The 7,539-nt window shown below is 39.3% G+C and overlaps 1 protein-coding gene and 1 pseudogene across 1 annotated transcript in view; one reads left to right on the plus strand and one right to left on the minus strand.

Moving 5' to 3' along the window:
* Positions 1-1,268, minus strand: part of LOC102851895 — a 2,973-nt pseudogene extending 1,705 nt beyond the window's left edge.
* Positions 1-7,539, plus strand: part of GPR176 (G protein-coupled receptor 176) — a 151,382-nt gene that overhangs the window by 126,960 nt on the left and 16,883 nt on the right. The window lies entirely within an intron of this gene.

Genomic DNA, 7,539 nt, shown 5'->3' on the forward strand with positions numbered 1-7,539 from the left:
ATTGCATGAGTTCCTTGTTTTTCAATGCAGCGTAGTATTCCATTGTGTGAATATACCACAGCTTCTCTATCCATTCGTTTGTTGATGGACACTTAAATTGTTTCCATGGCCAAACTTGGAGGTGTTCATGACTTGAGATCATCTTCTCCAGAGCCCAGCATTTGATCTGCACCAGTGAGGACTTTCGGAGAGTCAGCACTCCCTCCTCGGTTCCCACCACACAGCTTTTCAGCGTGACAAAATCGTTGGTCACTTCACCATAGGGGACAAAGCCACCCAGGTGATTGATGCTCTTGCCTGAGAGATCATAGTCAATGGAGGCATTCGTTTGATCATCTTGCCATCCTTGATAAGGTAGCCTTGACTAGTCTTGTAGATCTTCTTGTTGATCTCCTTGCAGTAATGGTATCCCTTTTGCTCAACACAGGCCACAGAGAAGGCCACTTGAGCAGAATGGCAGTCCACAATGCAAGCGACCTTGCACAGCCCTCAGTGGGTCTTGCGGGGTAGCTTCTTGGTGTGCCAGCAGCTGGTAACCCTTTTGTAGGCCTTGCCCTTGGTCACTCCAGTTACATTGATCATCTTGTCCTGGCTCCCTGGCACCTGCTCTCCAGCTTCTTTGCAGGCCCAGTCCAGCTTCTTGGCTTCCCAGCCACTGTCCCCTTGTTCACCTGGATTGGCATCAGGTGGGCCTTCTTCTGGCGCAGAGAAAGCAGATGCATCTGGACGTGGGTGATGACACAGACGATCTGACAGTACTTCTTCATGCTGCTGAAGTCCTTTTTAACAGCTTCTTGCCATCCTTATCATACCATTTCTTACAGTACTTGGGGAAAGCTTTCTTCTTAGACTTATGCCAGTTGTAGAAACTCTGTGTACACTCATCACTGATGTGCTCAGCAAAGACAGTCTTGAAGGTGCGGAGGCCGTGATGTGTCTCCACAGTCATCACAGCCTCTGCTTCTTCCTTCTTGTTCATCTTGGACCCTGGCTGGCCCACCTCCTGCACAGTGTGGGCCATGCTGGCCTCGTAGCCCAGGAAGGCCGTGAGGAGGACAGGCTTGATGGCGTCATCCTTGAGGAAGCTCTTCCTACGGTGCCTGCTGCAGCGTTTCTTTCATTCTTCTCCCTCCACCCCTTTATTGTGATTTAACTAAGGTTTACAGAAAAGTTGGATTTTCATTCATTCATTGTTGCACGCTGCTGCATTTCTTAGGCAGAAAGTCCAGGGACCCATGCTTGTGGCTGGAGAACATTTTTAGCCTCATTCTGTCATCAGTTCCTGGCAATTCAGTACTATTTTTTTAAAAAATTATTTTTAATATTTTGTCTAATAATTATTTAATAAATTCAATTTTATACATCTTATTTAAAACATCTGGAAAAGACTGGGGTAATCAGGATGGGTGTGTCAAAGGCAGTGCGATTGGCACAGGATAGAGCAGGGTTTACATAAGGTTGCTATGAGTCACAAGCGACTCGACGGCACCTAACATAACAGAAAAGATTTTGTTGTAATTATTAGTGTTAATTTCAAATTTTTAAAGAGACTATTTATTTACCGTTGAATAGACTTTTCCCCTTTGTTGAACATCTCTCCCTGATGGTCCGACTGACCTCTGTTTTTAAATTCTATACTCTGTGTCATTGCTGTGTCTTTAGGTCTTGGTTAATGCTGTGTAGTTTGCCTTACCTTTATCGACTGGTAAAACATAAGGGCATTTTTGCAGATTCATTTAAAACCCTTTATGCAGCCTCACTGGAGATGAGGGAAGAGGAGTTTCTTTACATATGCCTATGCGTAGTGGTAAGAAGCTGCACTGCAATCCCAAAGACATGTAGTTCGAATCCACCAGCGGCTCCACAAGAGAAAGATGGTTAGTTTTCTCTTACGTGATATATTGCCTCTGAAAACCCACCGGAGGCTCAATTACAGATCTATTCCAACTCGGTGGTATACAGCAGAACAACATGTATTGCAAAAGGGTCTTAATAATATTTTGCTTCTCTGAATAATTAATTGGAAACAGATATGCTAAAGAGAAACTATGCAAGGTTAGATTATATATATACACACCTTATAAGATGCTTCTTATGAATTTTAATAAAGCTGCAGGAGTGCCATCCACTTTCTAAACAACATGCCTCTGAAAACTCCACGAACTTGGAGAAACAACAATCATTATAGAAAGGCTTCAGGTCTTTTGTTCATAGGGTCACTATGAGTCATGCTTGACTCAACGGCTATCAACAACAACTACACAGCTACTGAAGAGCAACAATATCAGTTTAGAGACTAAGGTGTGCCTGACCCAGGCCATAGTTCCCACAATTACTAGCTATGCATCAGAAAGCTTCATTCTGTTGCTCTATCATTTGCATAATGTTTGCCTGTTACCACAAGATTACTCCAGCTGTTTTGAATGGTTTAAGGTAAATGCCCTAGGTTCAGAGGTTCCTCTGAAGAAGCTATGTCTGTGGTCTGAGACCTCTCATGTGGCTCCCAGTTAAGGTTGGTTATTCCAGAAAGAGTGAATCTCACAGCACCTTCCCCTTTCTGTACTGGAGAGAAAAGATTTTAGTGAAGTCATAGACAACAGACTACAATGAGGTGGGGAAACACGGTGACTATATGCTGTCTATAAGAACTCTATTTTAAATCTGTTAGCACACATAGGTTAAAACTTATCCCTGCTGTTATCTAGGATAGCTCTGGCAGCCTAGATTGTGCTGAGAGGAGCTGCCATTGCAAAGGTGGCACCTCTCTGGTGGTTTGAATTCACCAGCAGCTCTTAGGGAGAAAGATGGGAAGTCTCCTTCCCTGTTGTTTACAGCCTCAGAAAACTCACTGGAGGGCCAGCTGTCAGTTCTGACTTGATGGCCATGAGTTGAGTCAACTTGATTGCTATCTGTCCGATTAATGAAAATCATTTTTTAGCTGCCTCTTCACATAATTTAAAAAATATTTTTAGTGGCAAATTGAAGCTAAGAAGAAATGAAAACTTTAGTTCTCCACTAAGTTATTGTCAGTTTTCTATGGGATTAACATTTCTTACTTAGCTTGGCTTTCCCTTGCATCACATCGTGCTTGGAGTGTGGAGAAGCCTTTGCCTCTCTAGCTCCTATAGATTCAGATCCGCTCGGGGCCCCCTCATGGCACAGTCTGTCCTCTGAGGATTTTCCTTGTCATTTAGCTTACATGTTCTTGGTGGTTTGTTATATTTCTATAAAAACATCTTCAGTAATCTCTTTATGACTCTAAGTCTTTGGAAAACCTTTTAAAAAAAGTATTTTAAGAAAGCCCTGGGTAGTTTTTAATGGGGAATGTATCCAGATTTATGATGATTCACAGGCATATGATCTTCTAGAGTTTGCCCAAAATCTCTTATTTTGTTAGTCTCCTTAGCACAACAGTGTTGTTGCTGTAAAATTAAAAGTCTGTAATCAGTTATAAAGGACAGTCTTAAAGCTTGAATCCCCAAGCTTTGCAGAGGTCAAATTATTTGAAATAATTTTTTTTACTTACTTGTAATAAATGTGAGTTATAGTTAATTCATACGTCTCTCTTCTGTGATATCAATTATCTGTTGACTATTAAATTTTCTGGGAAAAGAACCCCTCTGTATTATGCTTTGGAATAGGAGAATGGAAGTTACATCAGCCTCAGGTTGAATCAGCTTATGCTGATGCCATCTCTGTCTCCTGCTTTTGCTCTTTTTTTTTTTTGTATGTGCTCTATGTATTAATTGTGCTGTGGTATCCACATCTCTGGCTATGTGTATTGTCATGGAACCCAGCAATAGAGAGTTTAATGGAGAAGGTTGCTTAGTGGAGTGTACTTGGGTGGTGGGGAATTGTATATCAATGAAAGAATTTTACTTTTCAAAGAGAAGAGCGAACTGGGAAGGGTGAGGGGTAGACAGAGAAAAAAATGCCACAGTGAATGAATGGAAATCCAAAATCTCTGTAAACGTTCATTAAAAGTAATAATAAAAGAAGAAATTTCTAAAAAAAAAAAAAGAAGAAATTTCTTTGGAAATACACAGAGAAGAAAAAATAGGTATAAAGCTGGAATGATTTCCAAGGGAATTTAGGTGATTTAAGTAAAAGGATCTAAAAGTTCAACAACTTTTTGCTAGAATGTATACTGAGCTTCCTTGAGAATGCCTTGTAAAATCCAGAAGTATCTAAGTGCTAATGAGATTGACCATATGATTTAATTGCTTTGTTGTTGTATATTTTGTTGCTGTATTTCTATTTTTGGAAATACTGCAAATTTGGTTCCAGACTATTTAAGTAAAGCAAATATTGCAATAAAGCAACTCACATGATTTTTAATAAATTATTTTGCATATGAAAGTTAGGCTTACACTATATTATAGTCTACTAACTATATAATAATAGCATTATGAAAAAGAAGAAAAAATAAAATAAAAAAATAATAATAGCATTATGAAAAAATTAAAAATATTATGAGAACTCCCAAAATGCAAAACAGAAACTGGAAGTGAGCACATGCCGTTGGGAAAAGGCACCAATGGACTTATTCAAGACAGGACCAAACCTTTGATTTATTAACAACTTGCCATCTATGAATAACAGCAACTCATTGCTACTGAGTTGGAATCAACTTATAGCTGTCCCTCCATCAGGTTTTCTAAAGCTGGAAATTACATGAAGATTGCCCAATTTTCTTCAATGGAGCAGCTGGTGGATTTGAACCAGATATCCTTGTATTGATAATACAACTCCCTACCCACTAGGCCACTAGAACTAAGTATGCTTGTATGTATATGTATATAGTCATCTGCTTATAAATATGTATGTATAACGTGAACATATATTTATACATATATGTGAACACAAGCATACACACACATATAACATATCTTTGTATATGTGATGAATTCATGTGTTGAATGTAGATGCACGACTTCTAATATTAGGGTCCAGTTCCTATTCTTCAAGTCAAATGTGCTAATTTTAAATGAGGAGAGGAAAGCAATGGTTTAGAGTGGGAGGAATATTGGCTTCTTTAGTTTCAGATTCATAACAGCAAAATAAATTACACTCCAGCTGCTGCCTGGAGTCTCATGAATAAATGGAAATAAAGTGTGATTATAACAGTCTCTCTTTTTTTTATGTACTAAATAATGGAAAACAAGTCTCTTCACTCACAAGTGTGAACATGCTAATAAATGTTTGTCACGCAGTTCAAATACACCAGCTGTTCTGAGGGAGAAAGATGGGCAGCCTCCTCCTGAGTGACTTACAGCTTCTGAAAACCCACTGGAGGATCAGCTATGAGTAGGTTCTGATTCAGTGTACACAACAACAATATATATTGCTGATACATTTTTTATGATAATGCAGCAGATTTGATTTGTGTGTCCTCCCTCCGCACAAATATGTGTGCATGATGATGTAGTATAGAAGTTATGTAATAATAGCTCATGATCTGATAAGTAAGATAGTTTTTATGTTCTTATTTATATATATTCATTATTAATATTTTTTAATTAGAAAATAAAAATATTTCAAAACCAAAACAAAATGGTTTAATATTAGGTGGATCCAAAATGTCAGTATTTTTAGTGTAGATTGTATACATTTGCATTTTCTTTTTTACAGTTTATGTCATTGAAATACCAGGTACTGTAAGTCTGGTGTTGCTTACTCTAGCATATCTTATTTGGCATTAGGTTTTAACTCACCTTACAAGTTTATCAATATTATTACACTTCTTGAACAATTCTGAAGTGTTAGAATTTATTTTGAATCAGAAATTACTTTGTATTCTTTTTGGTACTAGGAAAAAAATATAACCGGAGATATAACTATATATTAGGGAAAACAGGTTTTTTTTCCCCCCCTGTAAATCAATTTTTTGTTTGTTAGTTTGCTTACAAGGTTTGGTAGACATTGCATTTCAGACTATTCTTCATTCACACTGTGTTTTATATGATCATTCTCATGTATCATGTTTCATAAAATCAGTCACCACTGGAAATTGTCCATCATTACCTTGTCTTTTCACCAGGATACTTTCCCTTTCTTTGTCCCACCTCCCTCCACCCACCACACTGCTAAATCAGATAGTTTGAAGAGGATTGAGGGTAGAATAAAACCTTAATCCCATCATAGCCCCAATTGTTATAGTGTCCCTAGGCATGCCTTTAATACCTTCTGTCTCACAGATATGAAAGGAGAGAAAAGCTAGGGGATCTCAATATCCAAGACTTCCCAGGAGGGGAGTAGGTCCTGTGGATTCAAGTCCCTGCATTAAGACACTCCAGGACACCAAGGAAGACCAAGACTCAGGGAGATCTCTAAGGCAGGCCAGGCCCATAAGATACTGAAGACAATAAGAACCTTCCTCAGAATTTACAGGAAGGGGGCTTTCCTTTAGAGCTCAGACCTTGAATTTGAGGATTTAGCCTACAAAGGCTGTTTGTTTAAACCACCCACTTTTGGTTTCTCTGTTACAGCAGCTTTAGATAACTAACATGGCATCTCTGGTACTCAGTACTACAGACAGAAATTATTATCTTTGTTTTTCTATTGCCAACACATAAGTGTTAATGTACTTTTAACTCTTCCCCTCCCCAAAATAAAAAGCATGCAGTGATTGTATCCACTTGGTGTGGTTGTGTCAACAAGTGTGATGCATCAGTTTGACTCAGCTGTGGGTTTCAGTGGTTTGTCAGACATGTAATCAACCTCCGTTTTGTAATCTGATGTGAACAGCTAGTCAGCTGGAAGGGGAATTTTTCTGGGGATGTGACCTGTGTCAAAAGAGTATGTGTGCTCCGGCAGTTAAAACTCCTACTCAGTTCACCATTTGACTCAATCATCTTCTGACTTGCCTATTCCTGGAACCGGAGACATTTTCAACCTGCATTTTGGCATTTGCCAGTTCTTGGAGTTCTGTGAGCCAGCAGCCTGCTCCCTAGCCTGTAGATTTTTGGATTTGTCTACATCTATAACTTCATGAACCCATAGCATCCCATCTGGCCTACAGATTTTGGCTTCATTAGCCTCTGCAACTCAGTCAAGAGACTCTTCCAACCTGCGCCCTGACCCATGGACCTGAGATTTCCTAGCCTTCTCCATTATGTGAGCCATTACCTTGAAATAAATCCTTCCATGTTTATTGAAGGGAGCTTTGGTTGCATAATAGTAAGAAACTGCACTTCAATTCAAAAGGTGTGCAGTTCGCATCCACCAGCTGTTTCATGGGAGAAGGATGGACAGTCTCCTCCCATGCAATTTCCTGTCTCTGAAAACTCACTGGAGGGTCAGTTATGGGTCAGTTCTGACCCGATGATATACAACCTGTTTATTTAGAAATATGATTTGCTGGCTTTACTTCTCTAAAGAATCAGTCTAAGACGAATGCCTAGCACAATAAGGAGGAAGAGGTAAGGATACGAGAGTACAGCAACTTGTTGTTGTTATGTGCCATCGAGTCGTTTCCGACTCATAGCGACCCTATGCACAACAGCTCTAAACCCTGCTCTATCCTGCGCCAACCGCACC

This window comes from Elephantulus edwardii, unplaced genomic scaffold (assembly GCF_000299155.1).
Source record: "Elephantulus edwardii isolate Elephantulus edwardi_28Jun2011 unplaced genomic scaffold, EleEdw1.0 scaffold00026, whole genome shotgun sequence".
In the NCBI taxonomy this organism is placed as follows: domain Eukaryota; kingdom Metazoa; phylum Chordata; class Mammalia; order Macroscelidea; family Macroscelididae; genus Elephantulus; species Elephantulus edwardii.